This window comes from Macaca nemestrina, chromosome 7 (assembly GCF_043159975.1).
Source record: "Macaca nemestrina isolate mMacNem1 chromosome 7, mMacNem.hap1, whole genome shotgun sequence".
Classification (NCBI taxonomy): domain Eukaryota; kingdom Metazoa; phylum Chordata; class Mammalia; order Primates; family Cercopithecidae; genus Macaca; species Macaca nemestrina.
In genome coordinates, this window is record NC_092131.1 from 160964294 (window position 1) to 160982293 (window position 18000).

At 45.4% G+C, this 18000-nt stretch overlaps 1 protein-coding gene across 2 annotated transcripts in view; it reads left to right on the forward strand.

Annotated features, from left to right (window-relative positions):
* Positions 1 to 2742: 2742 nt before the first annotated feature.
* The window catches only part of LOC105492045 (INO80 complex ATPase subunit), a 138403-nt gene continuing 123145 nt past the window's right edge, over positions 2743 to 18000 (forward strand). The window contains exon 1 of one of the 2 annotated variants that reach the window (XM_011758894.3): positions 2743 to 3074. The gene's annotated coding sequence lies outside the window, so the exon portion shown is untranslated. The remainder of the gene's footprint in view (positions 3075 to 18000) is intronic. The other variant, XM_024795963.2, reaches the window with a different exon arrangement.

Genomic DNA, 18000 nt, shown 5'->3' on the forward strand with positions numbered 1-18000 from the left:
ACCACGCCCGGCTAATATTTTCGTACTTTTTTAGTAGAGACGGGGTGTCACGGTGATAAACAGGATGGTCTCGATCTCCTGACCTCGTGATCTGCCTGCCTCAGCCTCCCAAAGTGCTGGGATTACAGGTGTGTGTGACAAAGTGGTGTAGCATTTGCATATCACCTACACATCCTCCCATACACTTTAGATAATCTCTAGATTACTTATAATATCAATACAATGCAAATGTTATGCAAATAATTATAGTGTATTCTGAAATGAGTTATTATTTATTTTTTGAATATTTGGTAGAAATGGGGTCTTCTTTTGTTGCCCAAGCTGATCTCTATCTAACTCCTGGCTTCAAACGACACTCCAGCTCAGCCTCTTAAAGTGCTGGGGATTACAGGCCTGGCTAATTTTTTGTATTTTTAGTAGAGACGGGGTTTCACCGTGTTAGCCAAAATGGTCTCGATCTCCTGACCTCAAGATCTACCCCGTCTCGGCCTCCCAAAGTGCTGGGATTACAGGTGTGAGCCACTGCGCCCGGCCTTTTTTTTGAGTATTTTTGATCTGCTGTTGGTTGAATCCATGGATACTGAACCCGCAGATATAAGGGCCAACTATATATTGTACTTTTGCCTTTAAGCACTTTTTTTTTTTTTTTTTTTTAAAGACAGAGTCTTGCTCTGTCGCCCAGGCTGGAGTGCAATGGCTAGATCTCGGCTCACGGCAACCTCCACCTCCTGGGTTCAAGCGATTCCCCTGCCTCCTGAGTAGCTGGGTGGATTACAGGCGCACGCCATCATGCCCAGCTAATTTTTGTATTTTTGGTAGAGATGGGGTTTCAAGGTTGGTCAGGCTGGTCTCGAACTCCTGACCTCGTGATCTGCCCACCTCGGCCTCCCAAAGTGCCGGGATTACAGGTGTGAGCCACCGTGCCTGGCCATGCATTTAAGCAAATTTAAGGTGTTTTTTTTTTTTTCTTTTTTTGTCCTTGAGACAGAGTCTCGCTCTGTTCCAGGCTGGAGTACAGTGGCTCAGTCTCGGCTCACTGCAACCCCTGCCTCCCAGGTTCAAGAGATTCTCCTGCTTCAGACTCCCGAGTAGCTAGTATTACAGGTGACCGCCACCACGCCTGGCTAATTTCTTTTTTTTTTTCTTTTAAGTAGAGATGGGTTTTCGCCATGTTGGCCAGGCTAGTCTTGAACTCCTGACCTCAAGTGGATCCACCCGCCTCGGCCTCCCAAAGTGCTGGGATTACAGCCACCGCGCCCGGCTTGCAAATATAACTTTTTTTTTTTTCCTTTTGAGACGGAATTTCGCTCTTGTTGCCCAGGCTGGAGTGCAATGGCGCGATCTCGGCTCACCGCAACCTCTGCCTCCAGGGTTCAAGCGATTCTCCTGCCTCAGCTTCCCAACTGGCTGGAATTTCAGGCATGCGACACCACGCCTGGCTAATTTTGTATTTTTAGTAGAGCTGGGGTTTCACCATGTTGGTCAGGCTGGCCCGAACTCCCGACCTCAGGTGATCCGCCTGCCTGACCTCCCAAAGTGCTGGGATGACAGGCGTGTGGCACCGCGCCCGGCCACAAATTTAACTTTTTAAAGGTCAGTTAACTCAGCACAAGAAGGCTACTTGATGACCGTAATAAAGTACTTTTCGGTTAAATGCTAAGGGCCAGATTGAAATGGATTAAACAATGACACCCAAAGGAACTGAAATAACAGCACATTTAACTTTTAGAAAGTTCTAACTCTTATCTACACCTAGGCCTTACACTAGGCAATTCTCACCACACATCCTGGTGGTTGGGTCGATTACGTGTATTACGTTTTCTCTTTCGTAGAGACAGGGTCTTGCTATGTTGACCAGTCTAATGGGCTGCTCTAAGACGTTTGGCCTGAGGTGATCCTTCCAGGCAGGAGGATCACTACAGGCCAGGAGACTGGGACCAGCCTACTAGACTGGGCAACATAGCGAGACCCCAAGTTTAGTAAATGTGGGTGGCAGTGGACTCAAATTGTAGAGTTGGCACAGATAAAAGTAATTATTCACTTTTCAAAGGCACAGTGTAGGGATGTGAGAACAGGCTGGCATTTCCGATAACAGGTCTGCGTGTTCCCAAGTCCTTGTATCCTACAACCTTCACATAGACATCTAACTATGCTGTCTTACCTAACCTCTAGGGCTCTTGGTCCCAGAGTCTAAATGGGAGCCCCAAACTAATCACTGTATGGTAGTCGAACTTCCCGGCACTTCCCCGACAATCTACAACCCCATCCAAAGGGGTCAGAAACTGGTAATAAAATACCAGCTATGAGCTTCTCCTTCCCCTCAAGAGATCTACCAATTCGGCTGCACCTTCCCACCTCTAGCCTGCGGGAACAAATATCCCAGGATCCCGGGCGGTTTCGATTGACGTTACTTCCGGGAAAAGTAACCTTGCTTCGGCGGTTGCGGGCCTGAAAAGCTCTCGCGACATTTCCTCCCGCGAGATCTGCTTGCTCACTGTAGCGATGACATCCTCCTCCTCCTCCCCGCCGCCTTTCGGCAATCTTCGCCAGTCCCAGCCCCGACCAATCTGTACTCAGATGGCATGGATCAGGGTCTCCCCTCGAACCCCGGTTCGCACGGGGCGTCAGGTGGCAGCGGCGGGGTGCGAGCTGCGCGAGGCCGACGGCAGCGGCACTGCGGGTGGCCACGGGCAGGCGACGAGCAGTGAGTGTGGGCGGGGCGGGGGTAAGCCACCCGTGTAGCGGCTCGATTGTTCTGGCCTGGCTATGGCGCCTCTCCTCCCCCCCGCCATGGCTCCCCGTGTCCCTGCTCCGCTCCTCTCAGTGAGTGAAAGTGGCCGCCGCCGCCGCCGGCCCAGCGCCCGCAGCCGCCTCAGCGCCGCCGCCATCTTGGGGTCCCAGGAGCCGCGGAGGGAGCGAGCTAGGAGCGTCCACGCCCAACGCAGTCACCGTCCCACGGCCTCAGAGAGCGAACCGCGGCTCCACCGTCGGCGGGGCGACCCCCCCCTCCGGACCCCGCCCGCACCCCGCCCCCCCTCCGCCGCCGTCGCGGCGGCGGGGCCAGGCGGCCCGAGGTGAGGCGACTAGACGTGGGCGGGCGAACGGAGAGGGGGTTGTGTAGGTCTTGTTGCGCCCCTCTCTGCGGGCGACAACTGGGCCGCGTCTTAAAGGGGCCGTCGCCCCCGGCCCTTGCATTTGTTGGGGTTAGTATGGAGGATGGGTGTGGACACTCCCCGCAGGGTTGGGACCTCGGTGACTAGGGCCTCGTCCTTCCCGTCTCATATCTCTGGAGACCGGGGGTCATGCGGTGACCTCAGCTACCTGAGGAAGCCCGTGGGGCGCCCACACGTGGGGAGTGTGTTAGACCAGGTGCACGTGGGACCCGGTGGGGCGGTGTCGGGCTAACACGTGTGTAGGTTTGGGGGTGGGCAGGGGCAGGGCGGAGGCTGGAAGGCCTTGAGTGGGAACCCCGTGAGGGTTGTATATCTGTCATTTTAAACAAATGAGATCTAAGGACTTGTTAGTGTAAGTGTCAATTTGTAAGGGGCAAGTTAAGATGTGGTTGAATGGTGCACGCTGCTGGCTGGTGTTGGGTTAGGGCAGGCTGACACCTGCATAGACTTAGGAGTGTCTAGATGACACCCCTTCTGGTTTTTTAGGTTTTTGCAGAGCGACTAGGAAAGTGTCATCCTATTTTGACACTTCTTTTTGAGCTTGCTAATGAAAAGTACTACTTCCGTAATCTCCGAGGCTGGAAGCCCCCTACAGTTTAGGAGTGACAGAGCCTAGGAAGCCACTTACTATTCTAGTTAACAGCCAACTGTGCCTGGAATTCTTTGATTCACACACTGTCTCTAGTTTGATGTACTTGTTAGAAATGGGGGAAGGAATTTGGAGGTTGACCTGGCTAACGTCACAGGTTAGTTTTCCAGTCAGTGACTTTCATTATTTCCTTCACAAAATTATTGTGGCTTTTCACTGGCAATTTAAATTAAATAATAGCTTTATTGAAATATGATTCAAATACCAAAAGATTCAGGTTTCTAAAGTGTATAATTCAGTGATTTTCTAAAACTATATTTATTAAGTTCTGTATCTATCAACCACTATTTTAATCACCCTAAAATTAATCACCCTAAAAAAGAATCTCTGGAAGCCATTTAGCAGTCACTCCCCATTCCCTCTCTCTCCAGCCTCAGGTAACCACTAATATATTTTCTGCCTAGATTGCCTAAAAAAAGAAACATACAACATCTATCTTTCTTTGCCTGGTTTGTTTCACTTAACATGGTGTTTTCAGGGTTCATCCATGTTGTAGCATATATCGGGACTTAATTCTTTTTTTTTTTTTTTTTTTTTTTTGAGAATGAGTCTCACTCTGTTGCCCAGGCTGAAGTGCGATGGGGCAGTCCCGACTCACTGCAACCTCTGCCTCCCAGGTTCAAGCGCTTCTCGTGCGTCAGCCGAGTAGCTGGGATTACAGGCGGCCACCACCACACCCGGCCAATTTTTGTATTTTTAGAAGAGACGTGGTTTCACCATGTTGACCAGACCTGTCTCGAACTCCTGACCTCAAGTGATCGGCCTGCCTTGGCCTCCCAGAGTGCTGGGATTACAGGCATGAGCCACCGCACATGGCCTCATTCGCTTTTAATGCCTAATAATATTCTGTTGCAGTTGCATTTTATGTTTGAAATTTCCAAGCTGCTCCTCCTGTAAAACAATTTGAAATCATTATGTGTGGTAAAAGTTGCATACCTTCTAGACTTTAAAATGAATTTTGTTTTTAAGGGATTAAATTCCATCGTTTTTGTTTACTGTGTTCTTTTCCTCTACATTTTATTTCAGTAGAAACTGAATCAATTTTTGAAAGTCTGTAAATTGTGATAGGAAATAATTGTAGTGAGCACAAATGTGATTAGAAAAGTTTATGACTAATAAAAACATTTTGAGTACATCAAGGTGGAAATGTGATTAAGCCAAAGCAACAAATCAAGAGCTATGATGCTGGGTATGGTGTCTCAAGCCTGTAGTCCGTTACTCAGGAGGCAAGAGGATCACTTGAGTCCCTTGTGAGCTATGATTGTGCCAGTGCACTCAAGCCTGGGCGGAGAGCGAGACCCTGTCTCTAGAAACAAAACAAAACAAATTAAAAGCTGTGGTATTAGAAGTTCACTTAATGAAAGTTTGTTGGCTGGGTGCGGTGGCTCATGCCTGTAATCCCTGCACTTTGGGAGACTGAGGCGGGTGGATCACCTGAGGTCAGGAGTTCGAAAACAGCCTGGCCAACATGATGAAACTCTGTCTCTACCAAAAATACAAAAAATTAGCTGGGCGTGGTGGCACACACCTGTAATCCCAGCTAGTCAGGAGGCTGAGGCAGGAGAATCGCTTAAACCTGGGAGGTGGCGGTTGCAGTGAGCCGAGATCACACCACTGCACTCCAGCCTGGGCAACAAGAGCAAACTCCATCTCGACAAAACAAAACAAAACAAACAAACAAAAAAACTGGCTAGGGGATTTTATATGTCAGCCTACAAATTCACATTAAATAGGCTAGGCTTGGTGGCTCACACCTGTAATCCCAGCACTTTGGGAGGCCCAGGCAGGCGGATTGCTTGAGCTCAGGAGTTTGAAATCAGCATGGACAACATGGCAAAATCCTGTCTCTACAGAAAGTACAAAAATTAGCTAAGCATGGTGATGTGCACCTGTAGTCCCAACTACTTGGGAGGCTGAGGTGGGAGGATGGCTTGAGCCCAGGAGGTGGAGATTGCAGTGAGCCGAGATCGAGCCACTGCACTCCAGCCTGGACGACAAGAGCCCAAGCTGGCTCGACAACAACAACGACAAAATACACATGAAATGTAAATGCTAGGACGCAGTGGATTTTAGAGTGGACAGAGTGGGTTAGTGTTAATAGGAGACCGAGTTTTTGTAGGAAAACAGTTGAAAAGTTTCTATTTTTTTTTTTGAGATGGAGTCTCGCCCTGTCACCAGGCTAGAGTGCAGTCGCACGATCTAGGCTCACTGCGGCCTCTGCCTCCTGGGTTCGAGAAATTCTCCTGCTTCTGTCTCCCAAGCAGCATATGCCACCACGCCTGGCTAATTTTTGTATTTTTAATAGAGACGGGGTTTCACTGTGTTGGCCAGGCTGGTCTCGATGTCTTGATCTTATGATCTTCCTGCCTCGGCCTCCCAAAGTGCTGGTATTACAGGTGTGAGCCACTGTGCCCGGCCAACAGTTGAAAAGTTTTAAAGTTGGATCTTAAGTATCAAAATCTTGATATGATAGGCTATAGCATGTAGAGAATGAGAAGGGCATACTAATATCAGACAATACTAATATCAGATACTGATATCAGATAATATCAATACTAGTATCACATACTAATATCAGATACTAATATCAGACAACTTTTGTGACTCAGTATGGTAGATACCTTATATATTATCATTTTAGTTCTCATGAAACTTGCTGGTAGTTATCCTCATTTTACAGATGAGAAAATTGAAACCAACTTAAATCACATAGCCAGTAAATGACAGAATCAGTATTCTGTTTTTGTTACAGTCCTTCTGCCTTCCCCATAAATATTTTGAAGAGTATTTTCGGCCAGGCCTAGTGGTTTACACCTGTAATTCCAGCACTTTGGGAGGCAGAGGAGGGAGGATTACATGAGTTTGAGGAGCTTGAGACCAGCCTGGTCAACATAGTGAGACCTCATCTCTACAGAAAATAAAATTTTTGGACTAGGGTGATGTGTACCTGTAGTTCAACTACTTGGAAAGCTGAGATGGGAGGTTTGCTTGAGCCCGGGAAGTTGAGGCTACAGTGAACCCTGATTGTGCCACTGCACTCCAGCCTGGGCAACAGAGCTATTCTCCAGCCTGGGCAACAGAGCTATTCCCTCCAGAGCAGGGTTCTTAACATTTTTTAATGTATCTTGGACCCCTTTGTAGTCTGAAGACACCTATTCTGTTGGGCAAGAGGTATTTTTTCCCCCTCCCGGCGAAGAGGTTTTTTTTTTTTTTTTGAGACAGAGTTTTGCTCTTGTAGCTCAGGCTGGAGTGCAGTGGTGTGATTTCGGCTTACTGCAACCTCCACCTCCCAGGTTCAAGGGATTCTCCTGCCTCAGCCTCCCGAGTAGCTAGGATTTTGCACCACCACACCCGGCTAATTTTTGTATTTTTGGTAGAAACGGGGTTTCACCATGTTAGCTAGGCTGGTCTCAAACTCCTGACGTCATGATCGATCCACCCACCTTGACCTCCCAAAGTGCTGGGATTATAGATGTGAACCACTGTGCCTGGCCTGTTTTTGAAACTTCTTAGTGAATAAGATTGTTAAGGCTTAAGAACAGGCCAGACCATTTAAAAAAAAATCATTTTTTTTGAGGCGGAGTCTCGCTCTTTTGCCAGGCTGGAGTGCAGTGGTGCGATCTTGGCTCACTGCAACCTCTGCCTCCCGGGTTCAAGCAATTCTCCTGCCTCAGCCTCCTGAGTAGCTGGGACTACAGGCATGTGCCATCATGCCCAGCTAATTTTTGTATGCTTAGTAGAGATGGGGTTTCACCATATTGACCAGGCTGGTCTGGAACTCCTGACCTCAGGTGATCTGCCTGCCTCTACCTCCCAAAGTGCTAGGATTATAGGCGTGAACCACTGTGGCTGGTCTATTTTATTTTTTAAGCGTTAACTGTTCCTTATTTGATATTACACATAAACCACACCCTAAAGTGCTTTTCAGTAAGTAAAAGGAACCATTTTAGTTACAAGGAATTCTAATTAGCTTGGCATAGTTAAGGCCAAAAGTGTAGACATGGTTGCCTTATCATCAGCCCTTTCCTCTAAGAGGCAAATAAAAACAAAACACAGGTGAATTGTGCTTGGTTCTGAGACAATGAAGGAATTTTGCCAGTGTTTACGTGTGCTAATGTAACCAGTTATATAAATCTAAATATAAAGCCAATCTTCTGTAGGTTTTAAGATGGCATTCACCATCTTGATGAAAAGTTGAACATTACTAATGAAGTTCAGTCATATCTTTAGAAGGGGAAAACAGTGGTATCATTTACTTAATTGGAATTACTGTTAAAATAAAAACCAAGACCTTCACGGTAGCTCACACCTGTAATCTCAGCACTTTGGGAGACCGAGGCAGGCAAATCACTTGAGTCTAGGAGTTTGAGACCAGCCTGGGCAATATGCCAAAACCCCATCTCCAGAAAAAAATTAGCTGGGCATGGTGGTGCATGCCTGTAGTCCCAGCTACTCTGGAGGCTGGCTAAAATGGGAGGATCACCTGAGCTCAGCAGGTCAAGGCTACAGTGAGCTGTGATCCTGCCACTGCATTCCAGCCTGGATGACAAGCGAGACCCTGTCTAAAAAATAAAAGAGGCCGGGTGCTGTGGCTTAAATTTGTAATCTCAGCACTTTTGGAGGCCGAGGCGGGTGTATCATGAGGTCAAGCGATCGAGACCATCCTGGCCAACATGGTGAAATCTCATCTTTACTAAAAACACAAAAATTAGCTGGGCGTGCTGGCGCGTGCCTGTAGTCCCAGCTACTTGGGAGGCTGAGGCAGTAGAATCGCTTGAACCCTGGAGGTGGAGGTTGCAGTGAGCCAAGATTGCGTCCCTGCACTCCAGCCTGGCGACAGAGGGAAACTCCGTCTCAAAATAAAAATAAAAATAAAATCCAAAAAACCAACTATATTCGTTTAACCACAGCCAGTTTTCTTTTTTTTCTTCTTTTTTTTTTTTTTTTGAGACGGAGTTTTGCTTGTCGCCTAGGTTGGTGTGCAGTAGCATGATCTCAGCTCACTGCAACCTCTGCCTCCCAGATTCAAGCAATTCTCCTGCCTCAGCCTCCCCAGTAGCTGGGATTACAGGCACTCGCCACCATGCCTGGCCATTTTTTTTTTCTTTTTGAGATGGAGTCTCACTCTGTTGTCCAGGCTGGAGTGCAGTGGTACTATCTCGGTTCACTGCAACCTCCACCCCTAGGTTCAAGTGATTCTTCTGCCTCAGCCTCCTACGTAGCTAGGACTACAGGTGCTTGCCACCACACCTGGCTAATTTTTGTATTTTTAGTAGAGATGGGGTTTTAGCATGTAGACCAGGCTGATCTCAAACTCCTGACCTCAGGTGATCCATCCGCCTCAGCCTCCCAAAGTGCTGGGATTATAGGTATGAGCCACTGTGCCTGGCGTAATTTTTGTATTTTTAGTAGAGACGGGGTTTCACCATGTGGCCAAGCTGATCTTGAACTCTTGACCTTAGGTGATCCACCTGCCTCAGCCTCCCAAAGTGCTAGGGTTACAGCCATGAGCCACTGTGCCTGGCCAGACATTTCTATTTTGTAATAAATATGGCAGTGATCAATTACTCATTAGTACATTTTTTTTTTTTTTTTTTGAGGTGTCTTACTCTTTCACCCAGGCTATAGTGCAGTGGGGCAATCTCGGCTCACTGCAACCTCTGCCTCCCGGGTTCAAACAGTTCTCCTGCCTCAGCCTCCCTAGTAGCTGGAATTACAGGTGCCCACCACCATGCCAAGCTAATTTTTGTATTTTTAGTAGAGATGGGGTTTCACCATGTTGGCCAGGCTGGTCTCGAGCTCCTGACCTCAAGTGATCTGCCCGCCTCGGCCTCCCAAAGTGCTGGGATTACAGGCGTGAGCCACTGTGCCTAGCCATTAGTAGCTTTTTTGAGGTAAGCTGTCAGATCTGTCCTTTTCTGCCTTATTAATGCTGGCAAAGATCATTTTTGTTCCAGGAATGTACTTCTTAGGATTCTCCAAATACTATATCAGTGTATCCTCCTCCTAGGCGATGCTTTTTTTCTTACTGGCATCTGTGTAAGTGAATCCAATAGCCTGACCTGTCTTCTTTCCAAAGAGACTGTGGAGATTTGGCCCAGTCTTTTGCTGGCCTCCCTTTTCCATGGTGTGGCACTGGGTGTGCTTCTGATCCCACATATTCTTGCGTTTTTCAACATCACCCTTATTTAATTTTCTGTTTTGTACAAAGGTTCCTGTTCTGAGGGTGGATGTCCTGCTGTCTCAGTGTCTACTTAATAGTGTTGTTAGATATAAATGAGGCAATCCATGTGATGTGCTTAGCACCATTGCTGATACATAATGTTTAATAAATGCTATATATTGTTAGTTGAATTGAACCCCCATTTAACAGTGGAACTATTGAGACCCAGAGTGGGTAGCTGCCAGTCCTCGTCGATTTGTGGCTTTTCAATGGATTCACCTCACAGCTCTTGACTTAATCATCTTTCTTCCTTACCATGCTGTTTCCACTGAAAGTTGTATTGTTTAATTCAGTTAAAATTACTGCTTGATAAAAGTATTCTGTTTGATACTGTAATGGTAGACACGTGGCATTATGCATTTGTCATAACCCATAGAACTTTACAGCACAAAGAGTAAAGCTTGTTTGTTTATTTATTTATTTATTTTTTGAGACACAGTCTTGCTCTGTTGCCAAGGCTGGAGTGCAGTGATGCGATCTTGGCTCACCACGACCTCTGCCTCCTGAGTTCAAGCGATTTTCCTGCCTCAGCCTCCCTAGTAGCTGGGATTACAGGCGTGCACCACCATGCCCAGCTAATTTTTGTATTTTTAGTAGGGACAGGGTTTCACCACGTTGATCAGGCTGGTCTCACACTTCTGACCTCGTGATCCACACGCCTCGGCCTCCCAAAGTGCTGGGATTACAGGCATGAGCCACCATGCCCGGCCTATTATTTATTTATTGAGACATAGTCTCGCTCTGTTGCCCAGACTGGAGTGCAGTGGCACGATCTCAGCTCACTGCCACCTCTGTTTTCCAGGCTCAAGCGATTCTCCTGTCTCAGCCTCCTGAGTAGCTGGGATTACAGGTGCCCACCAGGGCACCCAGCTAATTTTTGTACTTTTAGTAGTGACGGGGTTTCACCATGTTGGCCAGGCTGGCCTCGAACTCCTGACCTTAAATGATCCACCCGCCTTGGCCTCCCAAAGTGCCGGGATTATAGGCATGAGCCACCACGCCCGGCCTAGGTAGTTATTTTTTAATGACAGAGTCTTCTACTGTCACCCATACTGGAGTGCAGTGTCACGATCATGGCTCACTGCAACCTTCACCTCCTGGGTTCAAGCAATTCTCCTGCCTCAGCCTCCGAAGTAGCTGGGATTACAGGTGTGTGCCACAATGCCTGGCTAATTTTTGTATTTTTAGTAGAGATAGGGTTTCACCGTGTTGGCCAGGCTGGTCTCAAACTCCTGGTCTTGAACTCCTGGCCTCAAGTGATCGCCTGCCTTGGCCTCCTGAAGTGCTAGGATTACAGGTGTGATCTGCTGTTCTGGGCTAAGAGTAAGCTTCAATGTATGCAAGTTAAAAAAATTTCTTTTAGAGGTCAAGGCCTCTGAGGCATGCAAACCTTGGCAGGAGAAACTATCACAAATGTGTGAAACAATCTTGCTAATTGGGAGGAAGGTGCTGTTTTAAGTAACTTGGGAAATGAGTGGACTCTGTAAGACAAAAGGAACTGTACATAAGCCTTGTACTTTAATTGATAAAGTTACATCCCAAAGGGGTAGAGGTTAACAATTCTGATACTGGTTTAAATGAAAATGTGTTACTGATTATGTATGTAACTACAATTGAACAGTTAAGTAAATGGATGGCAGGAGGCAGGCTTTTCACTGTTGGAGTGGAATTTACAGATAAGCAAGGTGAGGAGGCTAGAATAATCTTTGTGGTAATGGATTCAAATTGGAGATACCAGTGCAAAATAGTTCCATGTTTATATGTAGAAATATTTGTAGATATATGTACATACTTGAGTTAATATACACAGATATATTTCCATTCTTTGTCAGCTGAGAAAGTTGAAAGAAACAACACCTAGGAGTGCACCTAGTGCCCAGATCTTGGTTTCTTTTCTTCCTTGAGACATGGATCTTGACCTGTCACCCAGGCTGGAGTGCAGTGGCATGCTCACTGCAACCATGACCTTCCAGACTCAAGCTATCCTCCCACCTCAGCCTCCCAAATAGCTGGGGCTGGGACCACAGGTGTATGCCACTATGCCCAGCTAATCTAATTTTTTTCTTTTTTTATTTCCTTTTTTTTTTTTTTTTTTGAGACAGGGTCTGGCCCTTTCACCCAGGCTGGGTTTTGGTGGTGCAATCTCAGTTTACAGCAACCTCTGTCTCTCGGGCTTAAGCCATCCTCGCATCCCAGCCTCCCAGGTAGCTGGGATTATAGGTGCTTGCCACCACGTGTGGCTAATTTTTGTATTTTTCATAGAGATGGGATTTTGCTATGTTGCCCAGACTGGTCTCAAACTCCAGAGCTCAAGTGATCGGCCTCCCAAAATGCTGGTATTACAGGCGTGAGTCACTATGATCAGTCAAAGTTTTCTATTTTTATAGAGAGGTGGGTCTCCCTATGTTACCCAGGCTGGTCTTGAACTGGTGGGCTCAAGCAGTCCTCCTGCCTCATCCTCCCAAATCGTTGGGATTACAGGTGTGAGCCAGCACACCTGGCCCCGGATCTTAGTTTCTAATACTATTCTCCAGTAAAAGAAACTAGGGCTCCTTGGAGAAATGGTTGATTCTGTGATTGGGGCAGGAAATATATATAAGATGAACCTTGAGTATCTTGTGCCAAAAAATAAGAAGGTGCTCTAAAAACAACAAAATTTCACATTAATGGGGTTATGTCAAAGGAGCAAAGGAACCAACTGAAAGTTTCCGGTGACCAAAGCTGGAACAATTTGAGTAGCAAAATCAAAGTAGAATTGGATTATGACCCATATTATAAAATAAAGTTTTATATTGATATAAACAGATGATTGAATGATTGAATAAATTAAAATACTCTTTGAAATACTCCAGTGGCATAGTTTTATGTCCTGGGAGCCTCTAATTTGCTGCAAGTACTTCAGACTTGGAGTACTTAATCTTGTGGGGCTTTGAAGTCACACTTCTTGGATTCCCATCTTGGCGCACTTCTGTTTGTATGATCTTGGGTGAGTTAGTTAAGCTCAGTTTCTTTGTAAAATGATGGTTGTAATAATGTCGACATCATATAAGGTTTAAATGAAAATGCAAACACATATGAAACATTTGGCACATGAATCTCAGTAGAATGGGTGTGTATGTAGCCTCCTTACTAAGTATTTGAGAAAATAGAGAATTTTGGATCCCCACTTGGAATTCTTTATAATGGAGGTACTCCCCAACCCCCAAGCTTCTTGCATAAAGGAAAATGTCTAACATTTGAAGAAATATTTATCAACCACCTGGTTTGATGTAAACATATCTCCTTGTTGATTGTTAGACCACATAGTTAATAGAGTGAAAGTAATAACATTTACTCTTTATATAATCATCACAGATATGACTGACTGAAATATCTACAGTTTGAAAAGCAGGATCCAGTTAGTGTACAGTTCAACTCATGCTTATTTGCAGATGGTTTGTCTTTGGGATGAATTACCTTGACTTTGATTTTCAGTCTTCTTTGAGGAACACAGTTCTGCGTAACTTCTCTGTTACTACCCAGACTGGTTAAGTGTGTCCACTCCCATAATGAACACTGACTTTTAGCGTAATAAAATTAAGTATAAAAGTGAATTTTGTACAGAATATGTAATTCTGTACAATATAAATACTGATAAGAAGTTGGCCGGGTATGGTAGCTCATACCTGTAATCCCAGCACTTTGGGAGGCCGAGGCAGACAAATCACTTGAGGTCAGGAGTTTGAGACCAGCCTGGCCAACGTGGTGAAACCTCATCTCTACTAAAATACAAAAAAAATTAGCTGGGCGTGGTGGCTCACGCCTGTAATCCCAGCTACTCAGAAGGCTGAGGCAGGAGAATCCCTTGAATCTGGGAGGCGGAGGTTGCAGTGAGCCGAGATTGGACCGCTGCACTCCAGACTGGGAGAAAGAGCAAGACTCCCCATTAAAAAAAAAAAAGAAAAGATAAGATAAGAAATAAGGGCCTAGTAGTAACTAGAGAGTATGAAGCAATCAGCCCAGAATTACTCATGAACACAGCTCAGGAAGTCTGATATATGAGAGTATGATTCTGAAGCATACAGTTTACCATTAACATGAAGCTGTTGGCAGGGCAGCCGAAGTATGATCAGAGTTCGCATTCAGGATAATGAAGAGCCAGAGTTCAGGGTGTGGAACAGGCCATTCAGTGATGAATTGTTCCGAAAACATACTGAATAGTTCTTTCATCCTTAGCAATACAGTATGAGCGTGTGGTCAGATGAATTTTATTTTACTTTATTACTTTTTTTTTTTTTTTTTTTGAGACGGAGTTTTGTTCTTACTGCCCAGATTGGAGTGCAGTGGCCACAACCTCCGCCTCTCGGGTTCAAGCGATTCTACTGCCTCCACCTCCCAAGTAGGTGGGATTACAGGCATGCGCCACCATGCCTAGCTAATTTTGTTGTGTTTTTAGTAGAGACGAGGTTTCTCCATGTTGGTCAGGCTGGTCTCGAAACTCCTGACCTCAGGTGATCAGCCTGCCTTGGCCTCCCAAAATGCTGGAATTATAGGTGTGAGCCAGCATGCCTGGCGGTGAGATGAATTTTAAAGAGCCTTTTTGCTCGAAGTGAGACAGGTCTAATAGGAAGTTAAGAGACATTTTAAAGGAACTCTTAATTTGGCTGGAATGTGGGGAAGTCGTAAAAGATTAAATTGAAAAAGTAACTCAAAACCAGATGATAAAGGTCTTTAAATTTCAGGCTGAAGAATTTAGATTTTATTGAGTTTTGGAAAACTATTGAGGAACTAATGACATAATCAGAATGATGAATTTGGGCTGGGTGCGGTAGCTTACACCTGTAATCCCAGTGCTTTGGGAGGCTGAGGCAGGTGGATCACTTGAGGTCAAGAGTTTGAGATCAGCCTGACCAACATGGTGAAACCCCTTCTCTACTGAAAATAGGAAAAATTAGCCGGGCGTAGTGATGGGCACCTGTAATCCCAGCTACCTGCGAGGCTGAGGCAGGAAAATTGCTTGAGCCAGGGAGATGGAGGTTGCAGTGAGCTGAGATCGCGCCACTGGACTCCAGCTGGGGTGACAAAGCGAGACTGTGTCTCAAAAAAATATAAAACAAGAGTGATGATTTGGGAATACTGATCTGGAAGTATCTGTGAGGATGAATTAGAGTGATAAGAACCTGGAGGTGGGAAACTCAAATTAGGAAGCAGTAGTCTAGGTGTGAGGCTAAGAAGCTAAATGAAAACACTGATAATAGGAAGAAACTGACATATTCCAGACATTATTCCCAAAGAGGAATTAACTACACATTGGGGCTCAGTGTATGTCAGGAGAGAAGTAGAAGGGGGTGTAAAAAATGATTCATAGATTTTGAGTCTGAATAATTGTTATATAAATAGGAAAGACAGATGAACTAGCTTCTGTGGAGCCATATGAGTAGTTTGGGTTTGTAGGGACTAGAAAGCATCTAGAAAGCATTTCTAGAAGCATCTAGAAATGTGGATTGTATGCTGTGCAAGTTGAGAGCTAGAGGGTCAGTCATACAACAGTGTTAATTGAATTCCTGGTAGAAGATGAGATTTTCTAAGGGGTAGGAATAGATGACAGAACTTTGGTGTACTCCACATTTAGAATAAAGTTTCAGTCAAGGAGTTAAAGAAGGAATAGTCCAAGTTTTCAAAGATTATACAGTAGAGTATCCAAAAGCAAGAGTCGCTCAGCAATATTGACTTCATTCGTTCTGATAAACAGTGGTTATCAGAGAGCATGGTTCTCAACTGTATCAGACCCAACTCTCCTTTTTTATTACAAATATTTTATAATACACCCCCCCTTTTTTTTTCCTTTGAGACGGAGTCTCGATCTGTTTCCCAGGCTGGAGTACAGTGGCATGATCTTGGCTCACTGTAACCTCCACCTCCTGAGTTCAAGCAATTCTCCTGCCTCAGCCTCCCAAGTAGCTGGGACTACAAGCACCCACCACCATGCCCAGCTAATTTTTGTATTTTTAGTAGAGATGGGGTTTCACCATATTGGTTAGGCTGGTCTCAAACTCCTGACCTCAGGTGATCCGCCTGCCTCGGCCTCCCAAAGAGCTAGGATTACAGACGTGAGCCACCGCGCCTGGCCTAATATGCCCTTTTTAAAATCCTAAAATGAAATCTATAGGTAATATAACATGTAATTTTAAAAAGCAGTATGGTGCCCTAATTGTAATATATTGGGGAAACATAAATAAAGTAACTTACAGTTACACAGTATGTATTTTAAAATGCAAATGCATGGGCACAAACCCATAATAGGTGACATAAGAAATAGTCATATCTTCTTTTTTGAGGTGTAGTCTTGCTCTGTCACCCAGGCTGGAGTTCAGTGACACAATCTTGGCTCACTGCAACCTCCACCTCCCGGGTTCAAATAATTCTCCTGCCTCAGCCTCCTGAGTAGCTGGGACTACAGGTGCATGCCACCAAGCCCAGCTAATTTTTTGTAATTTTTTTTCTTTTTTTCTTTTTCTTTTTTTTTTTTTTTTGAGACGGAGTCTCGCTCTGTCGCCCAGGCTGGAGTGCAGTGGCGCAATCTTGGCTCACTGCAAGCTCCGCCTCCTGGGTTCATGCCATTCTCCTGCCTCAGCCTCCCGAGTAGCTGGGACTACAGGCTCCTGTCACTATGCCCGGCTAATTTTTTGTATTTTTAGTAGAGATGGGTTTTCACCGTGTTTGCCAGGATGGTCTTGCTCTCCTGACCTCATGATCCGCCCGCCTTGGCCTCCCAAAGTGCTGAGATTACAGGCGTTAGCCACCGTGCCCGGCCAATTTTTTGTATTTTTAGTAAAGACAGGATTTCACCGTGTTAGCCAGGTTGGTCTCAAACTCCTGACCTTGTGATCTGTCCGCCTCAGCCTCCCAGAGTGCTGGGATTACAGACACGAGCCACTGTGCCCGGCAAGAAATAGGCATATCTTTTGTACGAGTATGGAGAATCACCTTGACTAAGAGTTACAAATAAAGTTTATTTGTGTTGGTGACTCAAATAACACAACAAGTAAGAGGAAACTATTGAGCTAAGGTGAAATAAAAGAGGATGGAATGATTTGTTTCTCAGGCTCTTCCAAGATAAGTGGGGAATGACTTCAGAATTTTGAGGAAGAGGGAAAAAAGATTTGAAGTAATCTTGGTAGAGAATGAGAAACAATTGATAGAAGGTGGGTAAAAGGGTTATTGAGAATTATCAAGTGTTTTGCTGAAGCTGGACAGTAACAGATGGGTCAGGGTGATGGCCATGCAGTTTTCTTGTAGGGAATGAGAGACAAATAGAGGAGATGAAAGTGGTTATTATAGCAGCAGCTTTTAACATGCTAATCAAGACTAGGCTGAATTGGGAGGCCAGCAATCTTAAAAGGTGACTAAAAAATAATTGTCAGCCCAGTGGGTGGCTGATGCCTATAATCTCAGTACTTTGGGAGGCTGAGGTGGGTGGATCACTTGAGGCCAGGAGTTTGAGACCAGCCTGGCCAACATGGTAAAACTCCATCTCTACTAGAAATACAAAAATTAGCCAGGCGTGGTGGCATGTGCCTATAGTCCCAGCTACTTGGGAGGCTGGAGGTGAGAGAATTACTTGAACCCAGGAGGCGGAGATTGTGGTGAGCCAAGATAGCCCCATTGTGCTCCAGCCTGGGCGACAGAGGGAGACTCTGTCTCAAAAAAAAAAAAAGAAAAAAAAAAAAAAGAAAAAATTGCGGATGGTAGGTAGTAATGGTTGTACAACAATGTGAAAGTATATAATGCCACTGAAGTGTACACTTAAAAATGGTTAAAGTGGTAAGTTTTAATGTTATGTATATTTTGCCACCATAAAGAAAAAAATTGAACACTTAAAAAATGATATAACTTGGTTCTCCAGATGTCATCATAAGACTACTTGTGGAGATATGTGGAGAATTTCGTGCTTGCAGCACCTTTTTTTCGTGGTA